Consider the following 14,731-nt stretch of genomic DNA (forward strand, 5'->3'; position numbering starts at 1 on the left):
GCAGGAGATTCCTTAGGGCATCTCTTAGTACTACCGTGCCCTGTGATTAAAGTCAATGGAAAACTACAGCAACCTAATTCCAACATGACTACTAATGACCCAGACCCTTCAGGAATGAAGGTTTGGGTCACCCCACCAGGCAAAGAACCACGACCTGCTGAGGTGCTTGCTGAGGGCAAAGGAAATACAAACTTCATCCTTGCAGTTTTTAATGCTTGTAGTTCTTAGGTTCCACTGAAGCACGTTTTTCACAAAGTGACTATATAAATCACTGAAGTGTGCAGACATTTAGAGTATTCAGACTTCTGTCAGTAGTAATCAGCCTAAAAATAGTCCTGACAGTCCACATTAGAGTTAATTAGTTCGTGGCTATGTTAATTGATGTAGGACTAGCTGATTTTTGCTTTGAAATTATTTCTTGTTCTTTCCTAAAGTCTTTGAGGCATCATAATATCCATTTGTAGAACATGATGTAATACTGAAGACAAGTAATACCTTAAGTTTTAGTATTTGTACTTTAACATCTTGTAGTGTGGCATTAGCAAGACAGATGGCTCCTTGATGTATAAAATTCAGAATACTAACTTTAATTTTTAAAGAGAAAATAGTTAAGAACTAAATTCTTCTAAAGTTTATTCCTCTTTGCTCAAGCAATCATATGATTTTTTTTAACAAAATGTTATTTATGTGTAGAGTCTTGTTTTTCACACAGCATTCAAGAAGCATATGTGTGCAAATTATTTTTCCTGCCTCCTACTGTGATATTATTCCCAGGTGCTACTTTAGAAATGGAATGATTGTGAGGAGTACACAGTTTTGGGGAGGGATGGTTGAGAATAACTTTTCTTAGCAAGTAAATTTTTAACACTGATTGTTCACAAAGTAAAAACACTGTTACATCCATGTCTGGGACCTAACGCATGTATTTCTCTCCAATCAACAATGTCAAATAGTAATTCACCAAAAATTTCAGTATAAAACAATATGCTATTCAACTAATAACAAGCATTAATTCTATTACACAGAAATAAACAAAAGCATGAAAAACAATTTATGGCCATTAACTATTTGAAAAATGTGTAATGCTACTGGAATCAGAAGAATAGAAGCATAAAAATAGTTACGTAGTCATTTTGTAGCCCATAGGTTTGACAAACTTTAAATTTGGCATGATTGGGTATTGATGAGGTTTTATTGACAACAACTGTTTTTTCACACTGTTAATGGGGATGCAGTATATGCAGACCTTTTAGAGGCTTAACACGGACAATGTATACCCAGTGACCAGTAATTTCAATTCTGTGTACAGTCATGCATCGCTTAACTTCCACGATAGGTTCTGTGAAATAGAACATTATGATTTGGACATTGTGTGAACACCATATTATAAATAGGCAGTCCTTAGATTACGAACGAGTTCCATTCCTAAATCTGTCTTTAAGTTGAATTTGTGTGTAAGTTGGAACAGTTAGGTACGGTTTGTATCCATCATCAGTCAAATATTTGCCTTAGTATGTAGTATAGAGTGTACCTTTCTATGCATAAAAAAAAATTAAAGAAACACTTCCAGATACACTAAAACATCTTTAATGTAATAATACAGTAATAATAATAATGTTTTGATGTGCATTGCAAAGTAGTGCCCATTTATTATTATGAACCATTGTAAGTACCTTCAATTTTTATGGGGGTTGATTCGTAACTACAGGTTGTATGTAAGTCGGAAGTTCATAACCTGGGGACTGCCTGTACTTAGCAAAGCTATATAGAATACTGTAGTGTACCTGTATTGACTAAATAGCCATGATACTGTACACATACAGTACTGTATTTCAGCTAATGTATCTGGCAAGGTAATAAAGGGCTTAAGTAGGTTAATACTGTATCTCTATTATAGCTTTATGGGACCAGGGACGTATATGCGGTCGGACATAGCTGGAACGGACGTTATACGGCACATGACTGTATTTGTAAAAAAGATTAGCACATCTGTCTGAGGATATATGAACGAGGATGAATTGGAAACAAATTAAATGTTAAACTAAAGGGAAAAAGACAAACGTGGTACATTCTTCTATGCAGAAACAAGTCACCATAAGCAAGATTCAGCAGAAAAAACAAACTGCAGAATCAGACCCCCACAGAGATTGGAGGTATTTGAATGATGAGATACAGGCTATAAAACATATAAAATATGTTTAAAGAATAAAAGACAGAAATGAAAGTATGATTAGGAAATAAAAGACTATCAAAATTCACTAGGCAGATTTTTGAAAAAAGAATCTGATAGAATTTTCTATAAATCAAAATAGTAGATAATAATTGAAACAAAAAGCAACCAATTACAGAATTGATCATGAAATTAATAAAATGGAAGATAGAGTAGAAGCAATTATGCATAATGAAGCCAAGAGAGACAAAGAAATGGAAAAAGTGAAAGCAAGATTAGGACACATAAAGATTAGAGTAAGACAATCCAACCTATGTCTAAAAGAGTTCCAGAGGAGATAATAATAGGTACCAAGTTGGTATTATGTGAGATAAATGACTGATTTTTTTCCCTAGAATTTGTGAAAGATACAAATCCTCAGATTCAGAAATGCTGACAAATTTCAGGCAGAATAATTCAAAAAGTATTCACACCTAGACAAACTGTAGTAAAGCTGAAGAACATGGGAGACAAAGGGAAAATCTTATATTTAGCCAGAAAAAAAAGACTGATTACCTAAAAATTGGCTGTAAATGTCTCCACAACAATGGTGACATAAAGACAATGATGATGGTATCATTAATATGCTGAGAGAATAATCAACCCAAAAATGGAAATTCAGAAAGAAGTTTCAATAGTTAAGATGGGATGAAGACATTGTCAGACAACAGATACTTACAGTTTTGATTTGTAACAGACTCTCCCTAAGAGAACTTTTACATCTTACAGGATAAGGAAGGAAAATGACCACAGAAAATAGTTCTGGGATATAAAAAACAAACATGAACAAATAAAATGGCGCATTAGTGAATAAGCTGAGCAAATATTATTTGTGTGAAAATAATAAATATATCTAGTTTGTGGTGTTAAAAATAAGATAAAATCGAAATCCTAGAAAACATCATGTAAGCTGATAGTGCGGTCATATTAGTTACAGAATACTAAGCTGCTAATATGTTTGAGGGAGAGGACAAAGATATTCAATATCTATAAAATAATTCAGAGTTAAATTTGTGTATAAAAATATCTGAGTAATCACTAAAGCAAAATATAAAAATGAAATGGACCTTGCACCATCTTCACAATCATTGCTATGTTTGAGCCCCGTTGTTGTAGCCACTGTGTCAATCCATCTCGTTGAGGGTCTTCTTTTTTGCTGACCCTCTACTTTACCAAGCATGATGTCCTACTCCCGGGACTGATCCATCCTGATAACCCATGAGATGAAATCTTGCCATCTTTGCTTCTAAGGAGTATTCTGGTTGTACTTCTTCCAAGACAGATTTGTTCATTTTTCTGGCAGTCGATGGTATATTCAGTATTCTTCACCAAGACTGTGATTCAGAGGCATCAATTCTTCTTCCGTGTTCCTTATTCATTGTCTAGCTTTTACATTCATTTGAGGTGATTGAAAATACCATGCCTTGGGTCAGGTGCACCTTAGTCCTCAAAGTGACATGTTTGCTTTTGAACACTTTAAAGAGGTATTTTACAGCAGATTTACCCAATGCAATACATCATTTGATTTCTTGACTGCTACTTCCATGGGCATTGATTGTGGATCCCAGTAAAATGAAATGCTTGACAACTTCAATCTTTTCTCCATTTATCATGATGTTGCTTATTGGTACAGTTGTGAGGACCAATGGGAAAAATAAGAAACACAAATTTCTTAGATGGTAAAAGTGAATAAAAATATATAACTAATCATAATCATTATAAGTAGTCTCAACTCTCTAATAAAAACATTAATTTTCAAAAACCAATTAAACTGCTTTCTAAAAGAGATGTAGCTGAAATACAAGACAGTGAAAGAGACTGAACATAAAAGAATAGAAAAACCTATAACAGAGATAAATCAACTAAAGAACACTCTTGTACCCATATTGACCCTTTATAAAATATATTTTAAGGCAAAAATATAATAGGAAAAGAGGGTCTCTGGATTTTGGGAAAAAAAAAAAAAAGATTCAGTATGTCCTGAAGATATGTTTCAATTTTATGCCTAATCACATAACTTTAAGATAAATAAAGCAAAAATTTACAGAACTTCAATGAAAATAGACAGATTCCTCATAATGAGAGATTTTAACATGCATCTCTTAGAAAGAGCTAGATCAAATTATAAAATACATCAGAAAGAATTTAACAAGATTTAAATAGCTCCATTAATAGATTTTATCTAATGAGTATATATAGAACCAGGCATGTCAAAACTTAAGAATAAATATGCTTTACATATTTTGTAAAAAAAAGTTATGAAAGTTGACCACATACTAGGCTATAAAGAAATCTCAACGAATCAGAGAGAATTGGTATTATACAGACCACATTCCCTGACCAAAACACAATTATAGATAAAATCATAAGAAATCACCAATACACGATGTTTCTGAATTATAGAAATTGCAATTTTATATACACTAGAAATCAATTTCACATACATTAGAAATCAATTACAAAAAAAAATCGTATATTTTCAGATATTACAAAAGCATGTGTCAAATAGTCCAGGCTCAGAAATACAAATGGAAATAAATTATTTAATATTGAACAATAACAAAAATTCCACCTATCAAAACATATAGAGAGGGACAATTTATAAATCAAAAACTTATATTAAGAATATTGTATTCTTATTAGGAAATCTTTAAGGCTAAAAAATAGTGGCTAAGAAATCAATTTAAGAATTTAGGAAAGGAAGAATAAACTCAAAGAAAAATAATGTGAAGGACATTTTAAATACAAAATAAAAAATTTAAAGAATAGAAAACAAAAATATTCTTGAGAGGATCAACAAAGTCAAGACTTAAAAAAATGAATATAATAAAAATAATGACTTCTGGTAAGATTGATCAATTTAAAAAAAGAGAAGGTAAAAATAAACTATATTAGAAATGAAAAAGACATATTTATAGAAACAGCAGATAATAAAAAACATAACAAAGATGATAAGTTTGCTAGAACCAGATAAAGTGCCACATTGGCTAGAAGGGTAGTAGTACAAAAGGTGCTAAACTCACTTAGGTTTTTAAAATCTCTTATAATTAACTATTCACAAGGTCAGTAGTATGACAAACTATTCCAGCAAAATGAAGAAGTAGGATCCATTTTTTGTTTTATTAAGGTTGTTACACAAATAATGCTGCTTGTAAACGTTTAAGAACTTGAGTTATCAGGTACATAATCAGTGCTTTCTTTTTTTTTAATAAGAAAGGAAGCATATGTTTCTTTCATTTATACATAAAGTTCCTAACACTCGATATTTTAGGCCACTTTAGATTGTCTGACTCAACCTTCATTCTACCCTCCAAGTTGGAGAAGACCGAAGAATTGACGCCTTTGAATTGTGGGGTTGGTAAAGAATATTGAACATACCATCGACTGCCAGAAGAAGAAACAAACCTGTCTTGGAAGAAGTACAACCAGAATGAATGCTCCTTAGAAGCAAGGATGTTGAGACTACGTCTCACATACTTTGGACAGTTATCAGGAGGGGTCAGTCTCTGGAGAGGGACATCATGCTCGGTAAAGTAGAGGGTCAGCAAAAAAGAGGAAGACCCTCAACGAGATGGATTGATATGGTGACTGCAACAATGGGCTCAAGCATAACAAAGATTGTGAAGATGGTGCAGGACTGGGCAATGTTCTGTTCTGTTGTACATAGGGTCTCTATGAGTTGGAACTGACTCAATGGCACCTAACAACAGTTGGAGAAGTTGAAAAGCTGAATGCAACCTTTCCCAAATTTTCTTACAGCTAGTGTTCTAGCTGTGAATCAATTTCTGCCAGTTACATGCATCCATGTGATCTTTGGAAGGCAGAAGTGAGGTGGAGGTCATGCTTACTCTTCCTGGATTTTTGCTGCTTGGCAGAGCCCTGAAAACATGTGGCTCGCTTGCAAAGTGACAAGTGTCCATCCTCTAGCTTTCAGGCTGTTAGGAAGCAGTGGTGGCTGCGGTGGAGATTCTTGCTCTTACTTGCTAAACCCTGGAGCCTAGTTTCAAGTTTCAGTTTTTTCTTCTGAGTGTGAGAGGTGTTTGTGGCTGAGGTGGGTTTTTAATTACAACTTCTATGTGGTGGTGGCTTCAGGACATCAGTTCCATGTTGTTCTGGGAGTCATTGCAAGAGATCCAGCCTAGAATCTGCTCCTTAGGCCCTTCCCACAATTTTTAGACACCTAATTCCCTGATTAAATTTCTTCCTGCTTTAAAGCATAATTGCTTGTTTCTTGTCCTAAACCTTGATTCAGATCCTTCGCATATTTTCTTCCTTATGTGATAATAATATACAGTAATAACACTATGGGGGAGGGTACTTCAATTGTGCTTTTAGCCATGGATTTGACAATAGAATCAATGACAAAATAAAAGTGTTGACTCATTTCCTTTACTTGAATCCCTGAGTATTAGTGAAGAGATAGGTAATCATTCAAGGTCTATAAACAATATTGATTTCAATTTGACATAGCTCCCTGTCAGAATAAATCCTGCTGCATCACTTTCTGACATAATTTTCCTTTAGCTTTCTCTTAGATCTGTGTAGTGTAGGTAATAGCCAGCCTATCAATACTGACCATGCACAAACATACACACTCACACACACACGCCCCTGTGGTTAACCAGATACAATACTGGTAATATTTTTCATGAACTTTTCTAATATGGAAACCTAACTAATTATTTAAAAAAATCAGTGTATCTGAATAAGCTCTAATTTTTCATGCTCATATATGAAGGGATTGCTAAATTAGCCAATTTATTCATGACTCCAGTGAGCTATCCGTTCGTTAATAAAAAGCAGGCTTTACCCTTAGGGGTACTTGGACATATCAACAACCCTTGACCTAAGCCATGCATTGCTCCTGGGAAGAATTAATGTGTGACAGGTGACCATTTATCAAAATCTATATACCTGCCATTTGGTTTTGCCTCAATAATCTCAGGGTCTTCAGTTTTAGACAAGCTTGGCATAAAATAATCCCAGAGGATTTGAGCAGACAAGTCCTAGGGCATAGCACTTGCTGTCAGTTCATCTCCCTGGAGAGAAAGTATATTATGTTTCTCCTATTTCTTTTTCCCCCACATTTCAAGGGTAGTTGGATAGGAATTGATTTTTAGTGGTTTATCTGAAATCTTCCAGGTTAATATATTACAAATTTAATTTGGTTTTATTTAGAAAATATCTACAAATAATTATTCTGAAAACAAATTTGTGTTGTTTGTAGTATAATCTTTGAATTAGTGACAATATATGGTGCTGTTTCTCCAAAAGCCATAATACATGGGTCCAAGAATCGAAGGATTGAATTATCAAATTAAGACTCAAACTAATTAGAGGTCATACCCAATAATATGCATTACTAGTAATTTCAAGGTTACAAACCATCAAAAGGCTCTGAAGCAGGAGAGGTCTGTGACAGTTCGTGTGGCTTACAAGGTCCTTGCTTCCAGCAACAGGCAAACTCTGTCTCCAATGATACGATGTCTCCAATGACATTTGCGGGTTACCCTACACAGCAGGCAGTATTTAAGTTATATAACATCTCCATTTTATACCCAGATACTTCTAAGGCTTATGTGTCATTCTTCCAGAAACACTGATTCATAACTTTAGGAGTTGGTGTACCATAAACCATCCCAAACTAGGGACACGGACATCCTGCCAAGGGTATTCCATCGGTAAAGATTCGTCTCCTTGCCAATATTGTTAGTCTATTTACCAGAGAGCACTAGATATCAGTTTGTTTGTAAATTGATTGGACCATGTTGCCTGCCTTCTTTCTTTTCCTGGGGTACTCTCTCCCTCATACGCTTGCAACTGATAGACAAATGGATCATAGGCCAACTGGTGTAACTCCTTATTTTTCAGCATGGAAATGTCAACATATTTTTATAATAACAAATTATGTATATACATATACACACACATATAAACATATATATGTATATATATATATATATTTTTTTTTTTTGCAAGGAGAGGGGTTTAATGTGATATTTGTCATTTTGTTTCTATGGAGTCATTCATCTCCAGCGCTTGCTATCTTTCTTCCCTTCCCTTTCTAACCTCAAAAGGTCATACTCTTTTCAATTTACTGCCCCGTCTTCCAGAAGTAATGCCTACTAAATATTGTCACTTCTGGTCCAGTGTACTTTCAGTCCCCTTCCTTTCTAGTCCCTATGGCTAACACTCTGACCACCAGCTCTGAAACTGATTCTCAGCATTTCCTCAGTCAGGATGGGATTCTTTGTTTCTGGGACTATTTTTTATCAATTTTATCTGTGTTCTACTGCTGCTAGCCCCTTTCTGCCCTCTCTTATTTTCTGTATAATCTCCACTGGATTTTCTTCGGATGTGAACCCCAGAGCTGGTTCTACTGGTTTGGGATGTATATTTTTTACCTTACATGTGAAAGGAAGCTCCTAGTATTCTCTCTCCTAATTGTGCTGTAAAACATCGGAATCAACTCGACAGTAACGGGTTTTGGTTTTAGTTGTGCTGTAGGACTCTCTCTTCCCTAGTTGTGCTGGCTGGCTGTTTTTGCTCCTCCTTTTGCTCCCTGTGGTTTTTGGGGGATGTGGGATATATTTTGGATTTAAGCAGCCTCTCTTATGATATGGTTAAAATTGTAATTTTAAACCAATTACTATCATCTGTAGTTTATCTGGAAGAGTTAATAGATGAGAAGAGGCTGTTTAAAATAAAAGAAGGATAAAGGATGTAGCTCTTTTATGGATTTACATCTGTATCCCTCTTTTTAAGAAAGGGTCTTGGATGTAAACATTCTGAGCACATGCATTCTGAAAATCTGTCTATTCTGTCCTTGTGTTCCATTGATACTCTGGCTAGGAATTATAAATAAAAAATAATTTCATTCAATATTTTGAAGGCAATTCCCCATGAATTATAGCATTGAGTATTGCTGATGAGAAATCTGATGTCATTCTAATTAATTATCCTTTGTAAACCACCTATTTTTTTTTCCTCCCTTAAAGCATTTGAAACTTTTTCTTTATACTTTGTGTTCTGAAATTTCACAATGATTTTCTTTGATGTCTTCATTTTCTACATACAATTTACAAGTCACTCAGTGGGCACTTCTTATCTAAGGATGCAGATACAACTTCAACTCTGAGATATTCTTTTCTATTATTTGTATGAAGGTTTTCACGTCTGCTTACTCCTTTTTTTTTTTTTTAATTGTACTTTAGGTGAAAGTTTATAGCTCAAGTTAGTTTCTCATACAAAAATTTATACGCACATTGTTATGTGACCCTAGTTTCTATCCTTATAACATGACTGCACATTTCTCTTTTCCATCCCGGATTTCCTGTGTCCATTCAACCAGTTCCTATCCCTTTCTGCCTTGTCATCTCACCTCCGGATTGGAGCTACCATTTAGTCTCGTGTATCTACTTGAACTAAGAGGCACACTTTTCAAGAGTATCATTTTATGTCTTATAGTTCAGTCTATTCTTTGTCTGAAGAGTTGGCTTTGGGAATGGTTTTAGTCCTGGGTTAACAGAGAGTACAGGAGCCATGTCTTCTGGGATTCTTCCAGTCTCAGTCAGACCATTAAGTCTGGTCTTTTTACTAGTATTTGAGTTCTGCACCCTATTTTTCTCCTGCACCGTCAGGGACTCTCTGTTGTGTTACCTGTCAGGGCAGTAATTGGTGGTAGCTGGGCACCATCTAGTTCTTTTGGTCTCAGGCTGATAGAGTCTCCGGTTTATGTGGCCCCTTTTGTCTCTTGGGCTAATATTTTCCTTGTGTCTTTGGTGTTTTTCATTCTCCTTTGATCCAGGTGAGCTGGGACCAGTTGATGCATCTTAGATGGCTGCTCACTAGCTTTTAAGACCCCAGAAACCACTCACCAAAGTGGGATGCAGAACGTTTTCTTAATAAACTTTGTTATGCCAGTTGACCTAGATGTCCCCTGAAAGTATGGTCCCCAGACCCCACCCCTGCTACACTGTTCCTCGAAGAATTTGGTTGTGTTCAGGAAACTTCTTAGCTTTTGGTTTAGTCCAGTTGTGCTGACTTCCCCTGTATCATGTGTTGACCTTCCCTTCACCTAAGATAATTCTTGTCTACTACCTAGTTAGTGAATAACCCTCTCCCTCCCTCCCCACTCTTGTAACCATCAAAGAATGTTTTCTTCTGTATTTAAATCTTTTCTTGAGTTCTTATAATAGTGCTCTTATACAATATTTGTCCTTTTGTGACTAATTTCATTCAGCATAATGCCTTCCAGATTCATCCATGTTATGAGATGTTTCACCAATTTATCATTGTCCTTTATCATTGCGTGGTATTCCATTGTGTGACTATACCATAATTCGTTTATGCATTCATCTGTTGACGCGCACCTAGATTGTTTACATCTTTTTGCTATTGTGAACAGTGCTGCAAAGAACATCGGCATGCACATCTCTATTCTTGTGACGGCTCTTATTACTCTAGGATTTATTCCAAGTAGTGGGATTACTGGATCATATGGTACTTCTATTTCTAGCTTTTTAAGGAAGCGCCAAATTGATTTCCAAAGTGGTTGTACCATTTTACATTCCCACCAACACTGTATAAGTGTTCCAGTCTCTCCACAACCTCTCCAACATTTATTATTTTGTGTTTTTTTGGATTAATGGCTAGCCTTGTTGGGGTGAGATGGTATCTCATTATAGTTTTGATTTGCATTTCTCTAATGGTTAATGATCATGAGCATTTCCTCATGTATCTGGTAGCAGCCTGAATGTCTTCTTTGGTGAAGTGCCCGTTCATATTCTTTGCCCATTTTTTAATTGGGTTATTTGTCTTTTTATGGCTGAAGTTTTGCATTATCTTGTAGATTTTAGAGATTACACCCTGATCAGATATGTCATAGCCAAAATTTTTTCCCAGTCTGTAGGTTGTCTTTTTACTCTTTTGGTGAAGTCTTTTGATGAGCCTAAGTGTTTGATTTTTAAGAGCTCCCAGTTATCTCGTTTCTCTTCTGGTGTTTGTGCATTGTTAGTTATGTTTTGTATTCTATTTATGCCGTGTATTAGGGCTCCTATCTACTTTCTCCTTTTGATGTTATTAGTTTGATGTTGGACTCCTCAATTGATCCTGTTCAACTTTTGAAAATCTTTTTCTTTTGTAATTTTGCTTTCTTTATATTTCTCAATTTTATGTTTTAACATTTAAATTGAATGTTTATTTGGCTATTTGGCAATAATATTTTTATTTCCCTGAGCTCTTTCTTGTTCTCTCATCTGATAACAGGATTTTGTTCTTATTTTGTGGATATATTCTAGAATTTCTCTCAGGATGCTAATGAGAACTTAAAAAAAAAATTATTTTCTGTTTCCTGGATTGTTGCTGTTGGATCTACAGTCATTTATTGCTCACCTTATTTTTCTGCAAATAATGTGCATATTCTTTGTTTGTTTGCCAACGAAGCCCTCCCTGGTGAGGTACTTTCATAAGCAAACTATGCTAATTTATTTTTATATATTGTTTTTTTTTACATGTTACATGTTGTTGTTTGTTTATTTTACTATAGTCTTTTTCTTCTATGGTGTCAGATATTTTCAATGTGTGGTATTCCTTGGATGTGCATTTGTAACTTAAAACGAATCAGTAGAGGTGCTGTCTGATATCTTATCTCCTGCAGGCTTTATGTTAAGATAAATTGATGAGAAGCTGGACTGAAAAATCTCAAATTTCAGAATACGGGCATTAGCGAAAGCAAAAATGCATAGTTTTCCTACTCAGTTAGTTCTTCCTTTTCTTTTTAGATAAATACTTTGGTTTCTGTTTGATATTTTTCCCCACTAGGTAAAAATACTATCAGGTAGGCATTCTATAGGAGTCTCTGGGTGGAGAAAATGATTAAGTTCTGGTCTGCTAGACTGAAAGATTGGTGCTTCTAACCCACTCAGAGGTACCTTGAAAGACAGGCCTAGTGATGTGCTTCTGAAAGGTCACAGCCTTGAAAACCCTATGGAGTAGTTCTGCTCTTCATGCTGGGGACTTCAGGAGTCAGAATTGACTGCAACTAACAAAAACAACAGGCACGCTATACACTTTAGTAGAAAGTTCCTTTGTTCTATATCTACTATCCAAGTATTCCCATTTTCACACCCTCATTATTTCACATCGGTGCCTCAAAGTAGTAAACTTTTCCAGGGTCTCATCAGTTAGATCAATTTCTGTTTGCGTATATTCTTGGAGCTAGCTTCCTATTTTATATTTCAATTGCCATTTTTCTATGTGATCTCTGTCTTGCAGAAATTTGAAATTATTTTGAATATCTCATTTCCTCTTTTCAAATATCATTACCTTAGGTAACATCTCCACAATATCTTCTTTGGACTAATACAACTCATGGTCTCACAGCCATGGGTCACACAACAACCAAATTCAGTTGAAAGTTTCAGTTGAAATGTTCCTTTGCCACCAAGATTTTCTACCTAAATAGCAAATGCAATCCTGTCATTAAAATGCTTGAAAATCTCTCTGTGTCTCCATTGACTATAGAATTATTTCTAAATTCCATAGTTCAGCCTACAAGATCCTTAAATATCTTTCCCCACATAACCCTTGAGTATGCCTTTAATGATCAACTTATTTGACTATGTTTTTGTTCTGTCTTTACTAGACAATATGCTTGTGAGGAAAGGGGCAGATTTTATTTGTCTCTGTATTTCACTGTCCAGCATAAGTTCTGCCACATAATATTATTTCATTAGTTCATTCAAAACACTCTTTGAACCCCCATATCATGTGTAAAGTAGTTTTCTCGGTACTGGGTATACATTCTTGAATAAAACAGACAAAATTCCTGTTCTTGTAAATTCTATCAGAGACAGTAAATATATATTCAAAGCTTTCTACCGTTGTCACTTTTATCTCATCTACGTCCTGTCCCACTGAACTTTAGTCAATCTTTCTTACCCATAACATATAATTTTTTCTATGCATATTGTTTCGTCTTCCACATGGTGAACATCTTGAAGAAAAAACTGTCTTATCTTTGTATCTCCAGTGACTAGTAAAGTGCAGGGTTGCCAGTTGCTGTTGAGACAATTCCGATCATGACAACCCAGTGTGTTTCAGAGTAGAACTGTGCTCCACAGGGTTTTCAGTGGCTGATTTTTTGGAAGTTGATTGCCAGGCCTTTCTTCTGAGGTGCCTCTGGGTAGACTTGAACCTCCAACCTTTCGGTTAGCAGCTGAGCATGTTAACCATTAGGGTTAGAAGTAGTGATCCATGATAAAATTAGTAAAACCAGTTGCCTTTGAGTCAATTCTGACTCATGGCGACCCATGCGTGTCAGAGCATAGTTGTGTCATTTAACATCCACAGTGTGTTCTGTAAAATAGGATGTTATGTGATTTGGGTGTTGCGTGAACACTATATTGTACACTTAGCAAAGCTATATGGGATACCTTTTGTTTTACTTCCGAATCGATACTTGTCCTTTGCCTCTTGCTGCTGCTATTGCTAGCACTGAGTTTTGCTGCAGTTGGGAGCCTTGATGTGCTTCATAGTAATATTTTCAAAAGAAAATTAAACAGAGAGATAATGCTACAACACTCAAGAGGCACATTCAATACAAGAGATTGGATGCCGCTGCCTATGAGTCAAAGCATACGCTGTTATACAGTAAACTTTTTATTTGTAAGTAGGAAAAGTTCAGATTAAAATAATGATAGACAGTATAGTAAAGTATATACATAAGCCAGTAACAGGTATCTATTATGACTATTAAGACATATGTGTTATAGTTTATATACATACTACATCATTATATGCTTGGCAGCACAATCACTTTGTATACAAGACACATGAATCACAGGTGTTGCATGTGATAAGCCATTGCACTCGCTACATCTGGTAATGTCCGCTATGTCCCCTTCTCCAATTGTGATTTCTAAACTCTATTATAACCATATGGGACCTCGGATATATAGGTGGCCAGACATTACCTAAACGGATGTGATGCAGCACATGACTGTGTAACTGTGCTATATAGGGTTTTCAATGGCTGTGATCATTTGGAAGTAGATCTCCAGGACTTTCATATGAGGTGTCCCTAAGTGGATTCAAGATGCCAATATTTTGGTTAGTAGCTGAGGACTTAATCATTTGCACCACCAGAGGAACCTAAGTGCAGGATATTAAGTATTTTCTCAGAATTATTTGTTAAATAAATTGATGTACTAAAAAATTATTTCCTTTTCTTTTAAATTGACTCATATGGTATACTATGCCAGGAATGACAAATTGGAGAGGGATGACTTTGCATTCATTGTCAAAAAGAACATTTCAAGATCTATCCTGAAGAACACTGCTGTCAGTGATACGATAATATCCATAAGCCTACGAGGAAGACCTGTTAATATGATTATTATTCAAATTTACACACAAACCACTAATGTCAAACATAAGGAAATTGAAGATTTTTACCAACTTCTGCTGTCTGAAATTGATCAAACATGCAATCAAGATGCATTGATAATTACTGGTGATTGG

This window comes from Trichechus manatus, unplaced genomic scaffold (assembly GCF_000243295.1).
Source record: "Trichechus manatus latirostris isolate Lorelei unplaced genomic scaffold, TriManLat1.0 scaffold00283, whole genome shotgun sequence".
NCBI lineage: Eukaryota > Metazoa > Chordata > Mammalia > Sirenia > Trichechidae > Trichechus > Trichechus manatus.